The sequence below is a fragment of the Trichechus manatus genome, unplaced genomic scaffold (genome assembly GCF_000243295.1).
Source record: "Trichechus manatus latirostris isolate Lorelei unplaced genomic scaffold, TriManLat1.0 scaffold00149, whole genome shotgun sequence".
NCBI classification, from domain to species: domain Eukaryota; kingdom Metazoa; phylum Chordata; class Mammalia; order Sirenia; family Trichechidae; genus Trichechus; species Trichechus manatus.
The window spans coordinates 3894095-3914974 of record NW_004444085.1 but is presented as its reverse complement, the minus strand read 5'-3'; the positions used below and the strand labels follow the sequence as shown (position 1 = coordinate 3914974).

At 39.6% G+C, this 20880-nt stretch overlaps 1 protein-coding gene across 11 annotated transcripts in view; it reads right to left on the bottom strand.

The window, feature by feature from the left end:
• The window catches only part of LARP4B (La ribonucleoprotein 4B), a 130429-nt gene extending 113783 nt beyond the window's left edge, over positions 1-16646 (bottom strand). For 2 of the 11 annotated variants that reach the window (XM_023740157.1, XM_023740155.1), the window contains exons 1-2: positions 4295-4502; positions 1019-1806 (exon numbers count right to left, since the gene is read on the bottom strand). The gene's annotated coding sequence lies outside the window, so the exon portion shown is untranslated. The other 9 variants (XM_023740160.1, XM_023740156.1, XM_023740161.1 and 6 more) reach the window with 9 other exon arrangements.
• Positions 16647-20880: the final 4234 nt, after the last annotated feature.

The window sequence follows — 20880 nt, the reverse complement described above, 5'->3', positions numbered from 1 at the left end:
AAAAAAAAAAAAAAAAAACTTCATAGAAAGAATGAGGTTTTTCTCAGTAGTTTCTACATCAAAGAAGCTACTCTAGAGATGAAGGTTTAGAGAAAACACATATTCTATTCATTGAAGGAGCACTGGTCCTATCTAACATTAGTTCCTCTACTCATTCCCTCCCTACCTTCTCAATTACGCCTTTTTTTCCTGTATCTTCAATCTCTTACTCCCTGGTTCCTTCCTGTCATTGTTTAAAACATGCCTGAGCCTATTCTGTCTTAAAAACAAAGTGAAAGAGAGGAAGAGTGGGAAGGGGAAAGAAGGAAGGGAGGGAGGACAAAACCTAAAGGTGCTGAGGGGAGAAACCTATCCTAATACTACATCTTTTTTGCCTCTCTTTTAGGATACAGCTACTCTAAAGACGTATCCATATTTACCTGTCTCCTAGAGATCAGCTGGTGCAGTGGTTCAGAGCTCTGCTGCTAACCGAAAGGTCAGCAGTTCAAATCCACCAGCTGCTCCTCGGAAACCCTATGGGGCAGTTCTACTCTGTCCTATAGGGTCTCGATGAGTCAGAATCGACTCAATGGCAATGGGTTTGGTGGTTTGGTTTTGGTCTTTTTTTCGGTTATCTCTTTCCTACCATCTCCCTGACTCCTCACTCAACTAATCCATCACAAATTTGTTTCTGTCTACAACTCCACTGAAATTGTTCCTTCCAAGATTACCAATCACTGCTTGTTGCTAGATCTACTGAATCTTTCAGTCACATTTGACATTAACCATTCTTTTTTTCTAAAAACCCTTTCTTTCCTTAACTTGGAAATCTTGGTGGCCTAATGGTTAAGAGCTATGGCTGCTAACCGGAAGGTTGGCAATTCAAATACACTAGGCAGTCCCTGGAAACCTTATGGGGCAGTTCTACTCTGTCCTATAGGGTTGCTATGAGTTGGAATTGACTCAATGGCAACGGGCTTGGTTCCTGTTTTTTTTTTTTTTTTTGGTTTTCCTTAACTTTGGTGATACCCACACCTACCTGGTATTTCTACTTCTTTAGCTGTTCTTTCTCAATCTCCTTGGAATGCTCTTCCTCTGTACTAAATGTTGTAAAATCTCTCTTGCCTTATGTGATTGGAAGTAACTGTAAAAGGAAAATGTAAAAGTAGGTGATTCTACAAAATCATACATGAATATTTAATCATTTTAACTTAAACATAACTGTTCCTTCACTCAGGCCTTTTTCTTAGACTGAGTCAGTTGATTAGTTTTTCTTATTTCTTTCTCACATAAGCCACATCCATAATGCATAATGTAGAATTTCTTGTTGTTAGTTGCTGTCAAGCTGGCTTCGACTCATGGCAACCTTATGTACAACAGAACAAATGACACAATGCTTCTAAAATTATTCCTCAATTTTTTATAACTTCTTAGTGACCTGCTTTGTTGAGACACTCCAAAGTTTTCAAACAACTATTTCTGCACTACTTTCATCAGTTTATATTAAATTATGTAATCGCAATACTGAATACAACTGACACGAACAAGTTTGGGAACAAACAAAACTGACTCTTGGTAAATATACAACTGAACTGATAAGAAGAGAACTACAGGGACGTACTGTAGAGTAGCCAACCAGCCACAAGAATTAAGCATTCTATAGCTATTGATGTTTTCACCAGCAAGTGTGTGTCAAGTCTGGCGACTGGATTCCGTGAACATCTGTTTCTGAGCTTCACCTCATTGGTCTCCTTACAGTTATCTTTTCTGCTCTCAGTTTTTCATGGCTTCAGTTAACATCTATATGCTGAATTTCAGTGCAGCTATCTAAGAAAATTAATGAAGATTTTATGGCCTACAGACTCCTCTGAAAATCAACTGTTTAAAAATAAAGCCATTCCCATCCCCCACTCCTTATTTAAAACAAATAAACACTGACAATCAATCCCTCCTATTTCAAGGAAAGACATCATTTACCCAGCTACCCAAGCCAGTAATCTGCAAAATAATTTTTAACCTTTTTCTCAAATAAGCTTATACCTTTCCATTCCTCTTGTCACTAAATTGTTCAGATAACCATCATCTCTGAACTGAATTACTACTGGAATTTCTTAATAGTCTCCCTTTTTCTAGTGTTCCACCAACCCCACCAATTCTTCAACAGAATTACCTTCCTAAAACATGAAACTCGTCTCATTATTCCACAGCTCAAACCCTGTGATGGCTTGCACTCAGGATAAAGTAAAAATAAGCATAGCTAACTCAGATACAAAGAGCCCTGGTGGCGCAGTGGTTAAGCGCTCAGCTACTAATTGAAAGGTTTGTGGTTCGAACACAACAGTCGTGGGAGAAAGATGTGGCAGTTTGCTACCATAAAGTTTACAGACTTGGAAACCCTATGGGGCAGTTCTACTCTGTCCTATAGGGTCATTATGAGTAGCAATCAACAATGTCTGGGTTAGTTATTCTATGTACTCTCACCAACTTTTTAAATCCAATAATAGAGCATATCCAATTAAAAATGTCTCTCCAACTCAAAAAGTTTTGATTACTGGGAGTCGGAATTGACTTGACAGCAACAGGTTTTTTTGGTTTTGTTTACTATTGGTATTCCTAATACAGTACCTAGTAAGAGTAGAATCTCAGAAAACATGCTTAATAATTTCTTCTTTCACAGCAATAAGCACGTGGGAAGAAATTCCTAGTAGTTAACGATATAAAGCTTAGGAAAATGAGATAATTCCAAGTAAACACCTCTGTTGCTACATATTCCAAATGATGTGTTAACATGGGAAAAGGCAATATTTATATATTAGGGTAAAATCATTTTGAGTTAATTTTTATTTTATGTACACATACAGGAGTTAAACACAAAGTGACACCAGCATTTAAAAATTTAACTTAATTATCAAAATAACAACCAAAAATCATTGAGGAAGCTCCTAAGTGGCAATCACACAATAAAATAATTGCTTGCATTGGGGGAAGAGGTCAAAGACCCTTTTAAAAATCTGCTGAAAGGTATGAATCCTGTCAATGGAAAAACAGATATACTAAAAATTTTAGATACAAATTCCCAGGCTAAGGATTTCCTTAAGTCCGTCTACGAACAGGTTAAAATGTCTGAGGAGGACAGTAATGCACTAGTTAAGAGCATGGGCTCTGGAGCCAGAGCGTCTAGGTCTGAATCCTGACCCCATCGCTTATTAGATAGTGACATTGGGCACACCAATTCGCACCTCATTTTCTTCATCTTACAGAACTGTTTTGAGAATTAGTACATGTAAAGCGCACAGCACAGTGCCTGGCACAGAGCACGTGCTTAAAAAATTTAGCCATTACTATTATTTCCAGGACCTGGAAAGCTGTGAAATACCAAACTGTACTCAGAAAGTGAGAGTCTCTCATACCAAGCACAGAATTAAACTATAATATTCAAATATTAGGTGTTACAATTGAAGATACTTTTGAAGTTTTCCAAAATGACAGTGTAAACTATTTAATATTAAAAATGTAACAAATATCCCTGAACATTAAAAGTGATGTTGTTGCTGGGTGCCACTGAGTCGATTTCGACTCCTAGCTATCCCATGTGACAGAGTAGAACTGCCCCATAGGGTTTTCTAGGCTATAATCTTTATGGGAGCAGATTGCCAGGTCTTTCCCCCTCACAGCCACCGGGTGGGTTCAAACTGCCAACTTTCTAGTTAGCAGCTGAGTATTTAACTGTTTTACCACCAGGGCTCCTAGAATAATATTACTTTAAAAAAAAAAAAAAAAGGGAATTTAAATTCCAAAAGTATGAATGTGAAAGCATATATTACTTAGGATAACCTTTCAGTTTAATATTTCAAATTATATCTATCCAAGACATAATACCTTCTCCGTTTTATACATAAACTAGATTACAACTCATAGGCCAGTTAGGATTGTAATACAGGTATCTCTTTATTCCCATTTCAACAGACAACGTGCCTAACACCATCACAAAAGTTTCAAGCAAACCGCCAGAATCTGAACTGGCTATTTAAAATTCCAATCTGCTCAACAATTCTGAATTACTGTTCAGCAAAGTACATTAATTTCTCTCAGTCTTATGACGTGGAATAAACTTTACCTCAAAGATAATCACTATAACTTCCATGTCTCACAATTTCATGGGAAACATAAATATGCAATGGAAGTAAGTCACAGTCTTATGAGAGAAGTCTGAAGTGAGGGCCAATGGGAATGTTAAAGGCTTCACCAAGGAGATAACAGCCAACCTGTATTGTGAAGCATGAATAGGGGCTTCCAGAGAGTGAAAGGCACTTACTTCCTCCTCTGAGCTGCCATAGGGTACTGTTTCCCACTCTACCTTATCCTGTTGGATTAAACTGTAATTATTGTATCATATTTTTACTTTTTTTCTCTACCAAGGGCTTCTTGATGGTAAGTGACATTTTACTCATCTTTGTCTCCCAAATGCCTTGCTTCAGTACCTAGCCAATAGTACAGTGAAACCTGTGAGAGCTGGAACTCAACAGTACTGCCTTGTTTTTCCAGGTGCCGCAAGTTTTCAGCCTTTGACAGGGTGCAATCTTAAATCACTTTTCTATCATTCTCTATTAGTGGAAAATATTTGAGTTGTTCTTCTCTGACAGGCTGTTCTTCTCTGACAGGTCTCTGCCTTACACAGGTTCTGGCTTTCACGTGTTTTACTGTATATGCTTAATAAGTAACCCTGAGCTAAAAAAAAAAAAAAAAAGATTAAAATAAAAATTAGTTTTTTTTTGTTTTTTTTTAAGATAATCACCATAAAAATTGCTATTAAAACTTTCTGGTTAAAACTTGATTTTCTGATGCTTAACTATGATGTAGGACTTAAGTGATCAAATATATCATCTTATTTGGATCCAAAGAGTTCGGTAGAATGGCTGCACTTTCTTAGATTTGGGTATTATTTGCAATGAGCTTGGACGCAAGAAGCTAGAAAGATCCCATTTTCTGCTCTTCCTTTATCGTGTGTTGTAAGGCAAAATTATCTCCAGGCCTCAGTTTCCCAAACAGTACACAGGTGTTCCGAAGAATAAATGAAAAAAAAAAAGTAGCGGCTTTGAGTCTTCCAAATCATAAACCAAATACATTGTTGAGGTGGGAACTGCTGCAATTTGCATTAATTTCTTACAGTTTGTACGAAGCTGTATGTTGTTAAAAATCTGAAACTATTACATACACAACAGGAAGCAAGCAAAAACAGTTGCTTGGAGATGGTAAACTAAAGGCCAAGAGAGGTGGCTGTAGTGCCCATAGGATGTCACTTTCTCTTTATTTGATGTCTTTAAAAAAAGTGATGGATATGAACAAAGATGCTGACATTTCCAAAGTATGAAGATAGATCCTTCTGTTGACAGAACGGATATTAAAATTAATAACTGAGTGTTTCAGGACAAAAATCATTTGATTTATATGAATTTTCTTAAACTATTTCTCAAAGATGAAAATGTAAACTATAATTCAGAGAGTGTTGAATATCTGCTAGCGCATTCCTACCTGGATTAAAGTTAATAAATTACCTAAAATGACAAACAAAACCCTTAGTTTTCCTGGAATAAAAGCATAATATCATTTTTTAAAAAAGTATAAGCAGAGTATAACAGCTGCTTTAAGACTCTGAACTTAAAAACATTAAAATGCTCACTTAAAATTCTATCGCATACCTAAAAATTAATGCTTCCACCAATTTCAATTTTCCTTTTGAAATTCCATTGTTAAGGATACACCTTGAAAAGTATCTTAAGTGAGTTTCAATAATCGCAGTGCAATGGAATACTGAAGTAAGAGACAAGAACAAAGTTACAGTCCTAGCTCTGCCACCAACTAATTAGCAGTATTTCTAATTTTACCTCTATGGGCTTGCTTCAGTTTCTGAATCTTTATAGAGATCTAAAATCCTAAGACTACAACTGCAATATTATACCATTTTCTGTCAAATGTTTTCCGAAGTCAGTTATCAAATCTCAGTTGATAAAATAATGTAGATCAAAACTCAAAAGTCTCAGAAAATGACTCTTCTATTTCAAAGTGTTATTTCATTCACACTTAACATTATACGAACAGTCAAAAAGAATGAAAGGCTTCCCTCTCAGACTTATTGGGTCTAATGATCCAACTTTTATTTGTCCCACTCATAAAATTATCTAGTAATAAGATTTTTGTCATGTGACTTTGAGAAAACATTTGATGTATGGCTTTTATCTTCAGCTATAATCTCATGTGATTTCATGGAAAATTTACACTCAATAATAGAATAAAAACTGCCACAATGACAACACACTTTAAATATTCTGAATTTAAAAAAGAACAGCAGTGCCATGCACCTCCATGGGCTTGACTGAAAGATAATAAAATTTATGATCATTTAAGATCCCAAGGCACTCTTCTGGAGGAAAACATTTTATTCTAACTGGAGTTTCGCCAGGTCACAGAGACTGTTAAATTCTGCACGCCTGAAAACTTTTGCAGTTTTATTTGGCCATCTATTTTTCTGCTCTGGTCCTTTCACACCTGCTCTCCTACACTGAGCCTTAAAAGATAATGAATCCAGCAGAATAGATAAAATTTACCAATATACACAAAGAAATGGGAAGCGCTTTGAAAACTAAAGTATGTATTTATGCATAGCAATCACTGATGATACTCCTTTATTCCTTATGACAGCTAAGATTCATCCTTTGGTCTTCACTAATTACCCTCCTTTCCTTAGATACACAAGGAGTGAAAAAGCAAATATTGCTGATTTCATCAGTTACTCGTTTATACGATGACCTGTTGAGAGGCAACCTGAAATAGTATTTAATTTGATAACAAGTATCACTGGTGGTACAGATATTAAGCAAACAAATATGGAACTTAATTCCAGAGAAAGTTTTATCAAAAAAGATTTTTACCCTACGCGTCCACATAATCAGTACTAGAGAAACACACTAAATGACCATCGGTATGAAACGCTGTGAAGCTTTATTTCTTGAAAATTCTACCTAAATGTTTCTACTTCCTAAAAACACAAGTGAAGCCTTTCTATATGGCTAGATTTTAAAAAGGTAACTTTCTATAGGGACTTCAAGTCTACTTTTAAAGGGCACTGATAGTATTCTCTGACTACGGAGAAGTACTGATAAGCTAGGCAGCAATGGATTACCAGCACTATACACAGTTTATAAACACACAGGCCTGCAGACACATGTGCGCACACACAGTTTAGATACACCTTTCAAATGGTTAGGCAGAAAATTATATAGATTGTAAAATCTCAACAATGAAATATAAAAGATATAATCGACAATGAAAATGAAAAATATTGTTTATAAAAATATGAAGTCTTTAAAGAAAAGATTTTAAAAGAGCTGATTTTTCAGAAAAAAATTTGAATAGGGAAATATTTAGGGTCCCTGGGTGGTGCAAATGGTTAGGTGCTAGACAACTAACCAAAACGTTGGTGGTTCAAACCCACCCAGCAGCGCCTTGGACATAAGGTCTGGCAATCTCCTTCCAAAAGGTCACAGCCTTGAAAACTCTATGGAGCAGTTCTACTCAGCACACACAAGATCGTCATGAGTCAGGATCGACTCAACAGCAACTAGCAACAAGCAAATGAAAACTTACTGAAAGGAGAAAATAATAAGAAAAAGGATAAACAAACAAACAAAAAGCAAATGAAAAGGGAAATATTTAACATGTTCACAGAAAGACAATCACTAAGGCAACCTGTAAATCTATATCAAATTAGTCACTATGTTTTATCCCTATATTCTGAGCTGTGACAATAAAACAAAGCTTTTTGAAATTTTAAAACAAAATGTTCTTATTTTTCAGAGATGTTCCTAAAAAAGGAATCTGTTAATTAGTCTGCCTTAATACAATCTGAAAGTAATTACAAATATGTCAAGCAACTGACAAATACTAGCAGATTTAAGGCATACATCACCTAAAAACTTTTTTAAGTATTTTTTAAACATACATGATTATGTGTAATATAAATTAAAGGGGTTCTAAGCAAGCTAGTCTTCATTTACACTAGTCCAGCCTTTTCAATTATGATAAACTGAAGTGTAACTAGAAGAGGGTTCATCACCTTTGTAATGTAACACAAAGTAATACTGATCTGTGTGCATCCCTTCTTGCCCTCCTCCAGTCTATTCTTTATGAGAATATTTTTAAAAGGCAATTCTGATCATGTAATTCTCCTGTTTAAAACTCTCCAGTTGCTTTCAACTGCTCTTGGGATGAAGAGCAAAATTCTCAACCTACTCCAGGACCGTAGACCCTGTATGATCCAGCTCCCCTGCCTACCTCCCCTAGCCACCTTTCCCCTTACTCTACTTCAACAACTCAAACTTCGTTTAAATTAGTTCCTCCAAAATACTTTGCCCCTTTCCACTTCAGAGTTTTTGCACATGTCACTCTCTTTGTTTGCTATTGTCTCACCCTGACCTCAATCCTTCATCTACTCAACTCAAATTCAGTCCCTCAAATTTCAGCTCAACCACTGCTTCCTTGGAAAAACTTTCCTGATTCCTCAAGGTCTACACGTAGTACTGTTGTTGTATCTTATCACATTGTACTTTTATATTTGATTACTTTATTGTCTACCTCCCTCAATGGAAGAAAAGCTCCAAGGAAAAGGGCAATTTATCACTTTTGCTTACCATTATAAGCCTGGATTTATTCATAAATAATTTAGTGCATACTATATAGCACGTATTACGGTCTGGGTTTTTTAATCAATGAACAAAACAGCAGAAATCCCTGATCTCACAGAATTTACATTCAAGTAGTAGGAGACAGATCATATGTAAATAAATTACATGGCATATTATAATGTAATAAGTGTTATGAAGAAAACTAAAGCAGGGAAGAGAGAGAAAGAATACCTGACACAGGATATACTATATGCTATGATTATGAAAACATTACATAATGAAGTATGGAGTTAAGAGTCATCAAGTTTCACGTATGGAAGTTTGAAGAGTCCAAATGCCAGTTTACATTACTTTAAAACAATTCAATTTCCTAATTCCTCCTAGACTATCAGCCTTGGAAAAAAGTTTTAGTACCTCTTTCATCTTTGTAGCCCTAGTGTCTGATTGGTTAAAAATATGTGCCAAAGAAAAGGAAAGAATTGTTTTCTTTCCTCTCAGTGACCCTCCTTCACATGACTGAGACTGGTTTTAAATGATTCTTAACAAAGAAAAAAAAATGGAAAAATCCACTTACGTTTAAAGATATTTCCAATATGTTAATTGCTTTTTTGTTTGATATAATTTGTTTTAATTTAAAAGAAAATAAAGAAGCAAGAGATTTTTATGGTTATGAAAAGGAGCATGTACTCATCCATAGGGAGAGGTGGTGGGGGTCCTGGTGCATGCTACAACACGGATCAAACTTGAAGCCATTATGTTGGGTGCAATGGGTCAGTCACAAAAGGACAAATATTGTATGATCCAATTCGTAAGAAATGTCTAAAGTGGGCAGGTGTAGACAGAGACCAAAGTTTATTAGTAGTTGCCAACAGCAGGAAGGAGTGGGGAAGAGAGACTCATTGCTTAGGGGACACTGAGCTTCTGTTAAGGATGGTGGAAAAATTGGAGGCAGATAACACTGATTGTTGAACATGATAATGTTCATAATGTCACTAAAGTGTACATGTGAAAAACGTTGAAATGGTAAATGTTTTGTTACATATATATTCACCACAATAAAAAAAGAGGGGATACTTTTTAAAGACTGAGAAACAGTAATCTAGAGTTCACTTAAATTATTCTACTGAAAACACTTTCTACATTAGAGGTTGCTATGAAAAGAAACGCCAGTTAAACTGTTATAAATATAATCTTGTAAATATAGTTTTTATGTGCTAGAAGAAACCCTATAAAAATTACCTAATCTATCCTTTGAGAGTTAAGATTTTCATGTCTATTTGCAGAAGCATGCAAATGTATGATCTGCAAATATTTTCTCTAAAACTAAGGTAGGAGACGTCTCTATATATATGCTTTTACTTCTGCACCCATTAACCAAACCCATTGCTGTTGAGTTGATTCCGACTCATAGCGACCCTACAGGACACAGCAGAACTGCCCTATAGGGTTTCCAAGGAGCAGGTGGTTGATTTGAACCGCTGACCTTTGAAAATCAAGGCAAGGACTTCTGAAGGACTGTTGAAGTATCTTTTAAGGATGGTTTAAGGAGCTAAGTGGAGTCCCTGGGTTGTAGAAACGGTTAAAATGCTTGGCTGCTAACCGAAAGGTTAGAGATTCGAGTCCACTCAGAGACACCGGGGAAGAAAGATCTAGGAATGACTTCCAGAAAATCAGCCATCGAGAACCTTATGGTGCACAGCTCTACCGTGACACACGTGCGGTCTGCCATGAGTCAAAGTCAACTCCACAACAAATGGTTTAAGGAACTAAGTAAAAGAAAAAGAAAAAAGAAAGAGTGTGAGTGTGTGTGTGATATTTCAGGCAAAGAAACTACCAAAAGCAAAGGCAACAAAAAGTATGTAACACCCTGGAGAAGGAGGCGGTGGTCAGTGGTGGGAGTTTAAAGGTGGTCCAGCTTATCATAAAGGTAAGGCAGGGAATGAGAGAAGAAAAAATACAGAAATATAGCAAGCCACATATGATTTAGGCATGTTATGTTTAGGAGACTGAGCTTTTCATATTTAGGCAGGGGACCGTCACTGATGAGTTTTTTAAAAGGGTGTAACAATCAAGATACGGCTTTAAAGCAACCTCTTCGGCTGTAGTGTGACTAAAACGGTGTGTGTAAATAGATAGCATTTTATTTTTATCACGCAAATAAATACCATCCTAATTTATCAGTTTTCAGCCAAAATTTTTGCACGTCAAATTTCATAAAGAATATCTTCAGTGAAAGTGAAGCCTCATCTCAGTAATTATTAAACTTCCCTTAAAAAAAGGTAAGTGACATGCTTACAGATCTAAGTTAAATATTAAATGTTTCAACATTACACAATGCCACTTGATGGCCCAGGGTCTCACTACCAGGGGCAGTAGAGTTGACACTGAAGAACAATACCATGAAAGAAGACATAAAACTGGTTGCATTACTCAACTGCAAATCCTTTATGATTAAAATAGGAGCCATGACAACTTCACCATAGAAAAGGTGAAAAGACAAAGTTTATAAAGGCAATGAAGGCACAAAAGACAGTAGGTGGTGGGGGAGTCACTGAGAAAACCAAGCTAAGTTCCTCTGTTCCTAGGGAAGACATTTACACAAGGGAAAAAAAAATTTCTTCTGTACAATATAATAATTTTGGAACTATCTTCTTTTAGTAAGAGAATAGAGAACCTAATGGCTTCCTACCTTTCAATTTCATATCATTTCTACCAAATTCATGTTCTAACTCCAGAAGAAGAAGAGAATCTCTTGTCAACACGCATAACAATTAGGAGCAAAAGTTTAAACTAAAATCAGGACTGGTGAGTTTAACCTTCTCAGAAGGCAATGCCTCAATTACTATGCACTCTAAAATCAGCTCTTACAAAAAAAGGAGCTCTTTAAGATAACAAGAATAAAGTTTTACCAAAAAGTACAAGCAAGCAAGCACCCGGAGCAGTGTCAATTTTTAACAATATATTTTCCATAAACAGAATTTCGGTGTTCGTGTTTCCCACTCCCCATTTAGAAAAGGGTTGTTTCAAGGGTTTTATAAGAGGAATTACAAGAACATAATCTGATATTTTTCTTGCATTTATGAATCTGAAGAAGACTCCTTAAATCTAAGAGAAACCTGCAAGAACACACGCATGCGTTATGAAAGCATACTTAAAATTTGTGCCTTTAATATGAGGACTAAAACAAATGGAAATTAAAGTAAAATATACCTACACAGCTTTTTTTACAACCTCAAGGGACCACCATAAAGATAGCACGATACTAAAATCAGCACACCTGGATTATAATCCTATCACTGTTCTAATGGAAAGTATGACGTCCAGCCTAAGATTTTGAAATAATCATGAAAGGAGTTTGTCAGCCACTTCTTGGTTGGTAACATTGAGCACAGGTCTATCACTACAAAAACTTGTAAATATTGCTGCACATCTACAGAGTAGATAGAGCTACTTGAAGGCATTGTTCATTGTAATTGCCATTAGCAACTTAATATCCCAAACTGCCCTTAAGTATTTTAGAATTATGTTTCAGGATATGTGAAGACTTTGCTTCATAAAAACAAGTGACTGTCCCTGGGTGGTGCAAACAGTTAAGGCATTAACTGAAAGTTGGACATTTCAGTCCACCCAGAAGCACCTCAGAAGAAAGGCCTGACGATCTAGTTCCAAAATACCAGCCACTGAAAACTCTATGGAGCACAGTTATACTCTGGACACACACTGGGTTGACATGAGTCAGAATCAACTCAACAGCAAAAAATTTTTTGAAAGTGACTAAAATATTTGTTTCCACAGAGTTTAAATATATTCCTCAAAATTTATGCTTACTTGTAGAAATCACATTGTTTGATAAATTCTCCAAACCTCTCTCTTTTTAAAGGGCAATCCCCAGGAACATGAACTGAAATCAAATATCTCTGAATTTTTTACCACTAAATTTCTGCTACTTTTCTACAGAATCTGTTAAAATGAATGTGTTGAAGAGAAAAATTAATAACAACACAACACCTATCCTACTTTGATTTTAAGGTTTCTCTTATCCACAAAACCAAATAAAACCAAAAAATCCGTTGCCATCTAGTCGATTCTCACTCACAGTGACCCTGTATTAACCATAAAAAGCCTGACCCAAATGGCAAAATCCTGACAAAAGCTGCTCTACATCAATGTAAATCTGTCTCTTCCTGCTAGAAAAGGATAGTCAACAAAACTATTACCTCCTGATTTAATGAAAAAGATTTTAGGCTCTAATTTTTTTTCCTGAAATTTAAAAAAATTTAATTTTCGTTGTTGTTGAGAATACACACGGCAGAACATACACCAATTCAACTGTTTCTACGTGTACAATTCACTGACACTGATTATGTTCTTCAAGTTGTGCAACCATTCTCACCCTCCTTTTCAGAGTTACTCCTCTCCCATTAACATAAATTCACTGCCCCCTAAATTTCCTATCTAATTTTTCAAGTTGCTGTTGTCAATTTGATCTCATATACATCTTGAAAGAGCACAACCCTTAATGCAGACATTCTTCACTAGTTAAGCTAAAGTACTTGCTTTTAAGAAGACTTCAGGGGTTATTTTGGTTTAAGGTTTAAAGATCACCTCAGGGCAATAGTCTCAGAGGTTCATCCATCCTCCATGGCTCCAGAAAATCCAGATTCCATAAGAATTTTAAATTCTGTTCTACATTTTCCCCCTTTTGATCAGGATTCCTCTATAGAATCTTTGATCAAAATGTTCAGTAACGATAGCCAGGTACCATCCAGTTCCTCTGGTCTCATGGCAAGGAGGCAGCTGTTCATAGAGGCAACCAGCCACACATTCCATTTCCTCCTCCTATTCCTGACTCTCTTTTCCTCTGTTGCTCCAGGCGAATAGAAACCAATTGTTGTACCTTGGATAGCTGCTTACAAGCTTTTAAGACTCCAGGCACTACCCAAGGAACTAGGAGGTAGAACAGAAGCACTAAACACATTATCAGGCCAATTAACTAAGCTCTCCTAATTTAAATCTCAAAAAGTCTCATGGCTGCAGGTGGGTGGAGGGCCAAAGTTTTAGCAGCCAGGCTACAGGGCCACTTAGTAACCTGATATCAGCTGATCTTAAGTAAAAGGGGGAAGGCAGGGTTCAATCAATCACGTTAATATTAGCCTATGGTTGATCTTCTCCCTCCTCTTTTCTTTATAAGCTTCATTGTAACCAGCCTGCTTCTAGCAATTTGGATGTTGTTTTTTTTGGAATCAGAATGGTCTCCCTATATGCATACAGAAAAACCACTTGGAATAAACCTTAGGTTTCAATTTCTTTTGAGTTTTGATTAATTTTTAACAAACGCTAGGAAACGTTTGTACATATTATCATATTCCCCCCCCCCCGGCTTCTACTCAAATATAGTTAATCCCTTTCTCCAAATATACATTTTGTCCTCAGAACCTGCTTTCTTTGCCCAGATACACGTGGTCGACTAAAAATTTCTCTCTGCTATTAAACTAAAATGAACAGCCATAAAATAAAGTATTTTAGAAACTAGTAAGGTAAATATCATTTTCATAATTCTGAATAAGAATTCAGTAATAATTAAAACAGTAAAAGCAGGCGACATCGATGTGTTTGTATTACAACAGCTCTATGTGACTGCTACTATTATCACCTTTTTACAGATGAGGAATATACTGAAGCACCAAGAGAGTAAATAATTTCTAACAAATTAAGAAGCCATGACATTCTTTCATGTCAACTCAACTTTTCATGTCAAGTCAACTCACATTAACTTTTCAAAATACAGAAATAAAATTTCTAACCAAATGCAAGTTTTAAAGTGGCGTAGACAAATCAAATGTATGGTTGAATAATAAACTTTTTAATCTGATGCCTTTCAGAAAGTATTTCACTTTAGCAACTCAAGCAAATCTTGCTTTAGCTATTTGTTCTATAGCCTGAATACAAAACTACCTTTCAGTATATTAAATACAGAGAAAAGTTAAAAAAGCCACAACCATTTCAACTTCTGTAAATTACCCTGACTGTAAATTAGGGGGAGCCAGGCAGGTTGGGGAAGTATGGAAATTGCACATTTCACATACTATCTGATCACCAAAGAAAAAGTGAACATCACTCTCTGCCCCTGTGGTCGTTGCAAACTACAATTTAATACCTATTTCAAATGCAATTTAAATATTTAACACAGCTTACGACACCAGCACAATACTCTCAGTTCAACCAAAGCTACATAGTAAGAAAAAAAAAAAAACCTTTCACAAGGGAAAAAATAACTTACATGCCTATTTAAAATATTCACCTTCAAATTGATACTATCTCTATTAGAAAAACACAATGTTTATATTTACAAAGTTATTTCACTGCACACTCAAGGGAAGTAATTTCGTTTTTTTTAGTTATCTAAAACTTCAAACTTCCACTTTAAGATAAAGGCAACTTACGGCGCAAGCGAGAGGGTCTCAAACGGGTACCGGATAAGAGCTACTCTACAGGTAATTTTTTCAAGTTTCATCTCAGGCAAAATTTAAGACCTTTTTTTTTTACGTAAAAAGGAGGGAGGACTGCAAGATTACATTCACGAAAAGTTGCAATATAAAATTACATCGTAGTCTGAACAACTCTTCAATTTATGTTCTGATTTTAGAGAACCACATGGCAAGCGTTTCCTGATCTGTTCGAGACTGGGTATTCCAGTCTGTTTCAAACAGAGAATCTTTAGATTCTATTTTCTTTATTCCTTCAGAATTTGTTATTGCTCAAGTTTATCAAGAGAAAAATGGGAGTATTTCAAACAAACAACAGAGCAACAGGATCCAAACTTCCTGGTTCCTAAAAGAATCCGATGCCCTAATGACCCCATCCTCCTCTCTTAGGAGGTGCCATCAGCTGGATGACCCAGCCAGCTGTCCTAAAGGCAAAACGGCACGAAGAACGATTAAACAGAACTGTATAACCACCTCGCTTAATCTAGGGCAGGCTGAAAAAGAGATGAGAGGCAGGAAGGAGGGGGTAACCACAACTTGGCTTTCTGAGGGAAAGGGCAAAAACCCTGGAGGCGGCGAGGCCGCTGGCCGCCGCAGTGCAGGTCCGGGAGAAGCTGACAGCGCGGAGTCCAGCTGCCGCCGCCCCCCCCCCCCCCCCCCCCCCCCCCCCCCCCGCTCCAGTGCCAGCTTCAGGAACAGGAGCAAGAAGCCAGGAAGGTCCCAGACCCTCGCCCTGTTATTCAGCATTTGCCAAGGCTCTTCAAAATCCTCCGGGGCCAAACCACCCTCCAAAGTCAGTCCGGAAAGGGCCTGGGCAGTAGGAGGAGGAACTCGCCTAGGCCAAGCAGATGCGCCCCTTTGGTGGGCGCCAATTCCCACCTCGGCCCTCTAGGGGATACAGAAAGCTTTGGAGACTTAACTGACCAGGGAAGGGCCGGGGCCTGAGAAACCCCTACATTAAGCTGCTTCCTCCTTCCCTGCCCTACCGCCCTGGGCCTCCACCTCCACGACTCAGGCCTGAAAGAGACTGGTAACCAAGGGAAATCGTCGGAAAAGCCAGGAGCCGACCTAGCCAGGGCCTGGAGAGTCGCCTCCAGCGGGAAGATGGCGGCTCCGGTGACAGGCGAGAGACGGGCGGCGGGTCCGAGCCCGGCTGGGGGGAGGGAAGAGGGAGGAGTCCCCGCCCAACTCTCGGTTTCTCCCCTCCCCCTACTACAGGCCCGGTGCTAGGGGCGGCGGCGGGGGAGGGGGCGTCGGAGAAGTACGAGGTATGAGGAGTAAGTGTGTGTGGACCAGTTGCCCGGCCCTTCCCTCCGCCGACTCTCCCGCCGCGGCCTCCACACTCACCTGTCAGCGCCGTCCCAGCCACAGCCGCCGCCGCCGCCACTGCCTGACCCCGGCCACAGGCTCCTCCGCCGCAGCCCTGGCTGCCCTGGCGACCGCGCCACACGCGGGGACTGGGGCGAAAGGAGAGGGAAGGGAAGGGAAAGGGAAGGAAGAGGCGGAGCGGACGGGCGCCGGGAAAGAGGGGGAGGGTAGGGTGGGGAGCGGCGCGGGCTGGCGGCGGCGGCGACAGCGAATTCTTCCCCTTTCGGGCCCGAAAATGTCTCAACCTCGAGACTCCAAATCCCCAACGCTCCTTCCCGTTCGCATGAGAACACACAGCCTCCCACTTCCGGGACTCTGGCGGAAATCCCGCCTTCCCGTTCCCCTCCACCCGGTCCCCTGCCTCACTCACCCACCGCGGCCCGGGCACTGGCGGTCTCGGCGGCCGGGAGAGCCTTACGTCAATCCCACGCGGCACCCTCATTGGGCCAGCGTTCCCCGCCCCTGCCCGCCCCTGTCCCCACCCTCGGCTTCTCCGCGGCTCGTTTCACTCCCGGCTGGCGCTTCTGATTGGCTCAGGTCAGCACGCCGCCGCCACCACCACCTCTGCGCCGGGCCCTCTGGCGAGCTGGAAAGACCGAGGCGGCGACGGCCGTCTGATCTGGTCGAGAACCGCTTCCACGGTTCCTGCTTGCGCCCTCGGGACTGTCTCCCTGCCCCGTCCCCGCCTCTGGGCCGCGCTCGGAGCGCATGTGCCGGGGGGATGCTCTCTTGGCCTCGGTGGCTGACTGCGGGGAGCAGCGGTGTGTGGAGCCCAGGAACTACTCCGGTCACTACCGGCGAACACCGGGGCCGGGAGCCCTCACTTCCTGGCTGACCCCAGCTCGAGTGGCCCCCAGGCGCCTAAAGGGCTACTGCGACGTAAGCAGGTGATGCCAGCTGCGGAAGAATGCACTCGGCGTGATCTCTGCAGTGCTTCCAGGCTCACCCCACCGTGGGGTCTCCGCGCTGCCCGGCGCGGGAGGCTCGCAAGTCGCGCTGAGCAAGTGCCATTGCCGGAACCAGCGACGAAGTCAAGGGACATGCATCGGTCTTCAGCAAACTAGGGCCTCCCAGGACAGAATCGGAGCTGTCAGAGGAAGAGGGCGTCGTATTTATAGTGCGAGATACAAGTATTTATGTACTCGCCTAACTTAACCTTCTTCCTTGGAACCATCCTCATTCTGTCATCCCTAAAATTTTATCCCTTTTTTTGAATGGTTGCTTTTCACTGAAGTAATTAAATTGCCCAGTAGTTATCGGTAGGTGCTGACTTCTAAATTATCAGATTTCTTTGTCTCTTACCCTACGTGATTTGAGCTACATACTATCTGTGCGTTTATGTCCTTTGATCTTAGAAATATAATATACCTCAAAGATAATTGGATCCCTAATGAGATAGTAATAAAGGGCTGCCTTGTATAGTGAAGTGTGCCCAGCACAATAGTAGGCGCTCAGTAAATGTTAGCCCTTCTTTTCTCTAGGCTTTATTTACCCAACCAAGTCTGTACTAACAGTACCGTGTTCTTCTCCCAGTACAGTTATCCCCTTTATCCAGCCTTGCTTGATAGTGCCCCATATATCATCTGTCCATTTTCTCCCCCATTGGAGGCAGCTGGATATTGTTAACTGGCCATTAGCGCATATTCAGAATCTACGGAATGGTTATGTTATTACCTCGTTAGCCTCCTTCCAGTTTCTTGATCCCTTATTAAATCAAGGAATGATATTTTCAGTACAGATCATCCCCAGCTTTCTGATGGGGGCTCCATTCCAGCAACTCTGCTTTAGGTCAGTTCTGAGGTAAATTGAAAACTTTTTTTTTTTTTTTAAGTTTTCATCATTATTGCTTTTTATTATCAGTATCTTTATAATCTGATCTTTATCTGCCTTTGGCATAGGAAACATTACATACAAACTTACAGATATGTTTTGATACATACATACATACATAAAAAATACACAAATCATAAAAATTTACCCTAACAATGAAGAAGAGTTGGACAATGTTGGCATTTTATCAGTTGCAGTAATAACTCAATTTGTGGAAGGTTCTGGATCATCCTTGGGAACGAAGGTCACGTTTCTAGTGAGAGTTGTCCATATAGTCCTTTTCTTTTTTTCTTCATGTATTTCGCGGTAACATCTCACTGCTTCTCGAATTTACCTATCGACTTTAGCAAAGTGATCAGCGTTTAGGACCACGTTTTCAAGCAACTGAAGCCTCTGATTTAGTTCAGAAAGAAACTCCAGCTAATTCTTTCACTGTAAAATTTTTTGACAACTTCTTTCCTTCCTCTTCTTCATTGTATCTTTCTTCAGCATTTCGTTCCTCTTCAAAATCCATTAAGTCCTGATCCCCTTCTTCATAATCTATGAACTATTCCACATCACAATATCAAGTTCTAAATTCAGCACTCTTGCCATATGGACGATTTTTCCACCGATCTCTTCCATTGTATTATCCTGATCAAATGGTTAGAACATGTTCACATAACTCAGCAAGTTTTTCCAAATCCCCTGCATGCATTTTCCCATAACTTCCTCCCAGGAGATACAATGTTTTAGATACATTGACAGTCATAAGTGCTGTTTGTCACAACTGGAATATGTTGTAAGTCAGGGACTACCTGTTATTTCTTCAGCAGGATCAATTACACTCTCTGCGATTTAAGTGAGAAGTTTATGCTACAGTACCTTCATCATATACAAGAACATCTTACCTACTCCCTAATCGATTTTATGGGGGAAAGAAAAAAACCAAAGGTAAAGTATGCTACATTTCCTTTAAGCTTGTGGCATCATCGCTTCCTATATAGCTGCTCTGATTGATCATATATATACCAAAAAAAGCCATTACCGTTGAGCCATTCCAACTCATAGCGACTTCATGTGTTACAGAGTAGAACTTCTTCATAGGGTTTTCATGGCTGTAATCTTTAAGAAAGCAGCTCACCAGGCCTTTCTTCCACACTGCCATTAGATGACTTTGAATCACCAACCTTTAAGTTAGTAGACAAGTACAAACTGTTTCCACCATCCATTGTTTTCTTTTATTCTCTCAACATTTTCTGTGGAAATAAATCCTACCCCCCCCACCCCATTTCCATTGTGTATATTATTGAAAACTACCTTATCTGTATGTTAGTAAACTCATTTCCATTGGCTTAACCACATTGCTCAAAAATTCATTTGTAATGACTTTGAACTATTCATTTACCCATTAATTAAACAAATTTTCACTAATTACCTACCAAACCTCAGGGATTGTGCTAAGAGCTGGGGAGACAATAGAGAACAAGATACATTCTCTTCCTTCAAGGAACTTTCAGTCTAGTAGCAAAACCAGACTCAAAAACACCAAGTAAACAGACAGTAAAGAATAAAGAGTAGTAAGTGTTAACAAAGTGTGCATGGAATGCTCGGGTAGCAAGCATATGGGAGAGCACTGGGATGGTTAATGTTATGTGTCAACTATGATTCTCAGTGGTTTGGCAGACACTATGTAATCACATTCCATTTTTGTGATCTGATGTGAGCAGCCAATCAGTTGAAAAGGGAGTTTCCTCGGGGGTGTGGCCTGCATCCAGTATATAAATGGATGTTCTGGCAAACTTTGCTCTCTTTCACAATCTTGCAGTCTTCTCATCGCCGGCCTCCAGTTCTTGGGATGTAAGCCTGCAGAAGTCTCTGGCCTGCCACTTGACCTGCACATTTTGAATTCTCCAACCCCAGCAACCCTGTGAGCCAGCAGAGGCCTCCAGCCTGCCGTCTGACCTGCAGATTTTGGGTTCATCAGCCCCTGCAACCACATGAGACAGCAGAGGTCTTCATCCTGTTGCCTGACTGATGGATTTGGAACTTGCCAGCCACCCTAAATTGTGTGAGCCATTTCCTTGAAGTAAATTTCTCTCAATATATATCTATATATGGGTCACTGGTTTTGCTCCTGTAGAGAACCCAGATTAAGACAGGCCCCTAACCCAGCTTGGTAAGGAAGGAATCAGAGATAGGGATAACTAAACCAAGGCCAAAGAGACAAAGAGTGGATACGGTGCTGACAAACCTTCCATGCTGAAGGTATACCTGGTGGGAAGGCCTATGAGAGGCCAGGCCTACTCAGAAAACAAGAAATATTTTAACATGACCACGTAAAGCGAAGTTGGTGAGACAGTGCGGAGAGCACAAGAGAGGTAAGGGAGGCAAGAACCTGAAGGGATCCTGTTAGACATTTAAGAACTTTAGGTTTGGTTGTAAGTTAAGATTTTATTGTGAGGCAAGAGGGAGCCCTTAAAAGGTTTTAAGCTGTGGAGTATCTCCAGCCACAAAACCACCATCCCCCCCCCCGAAAAAAAAACAAAAAACATAAG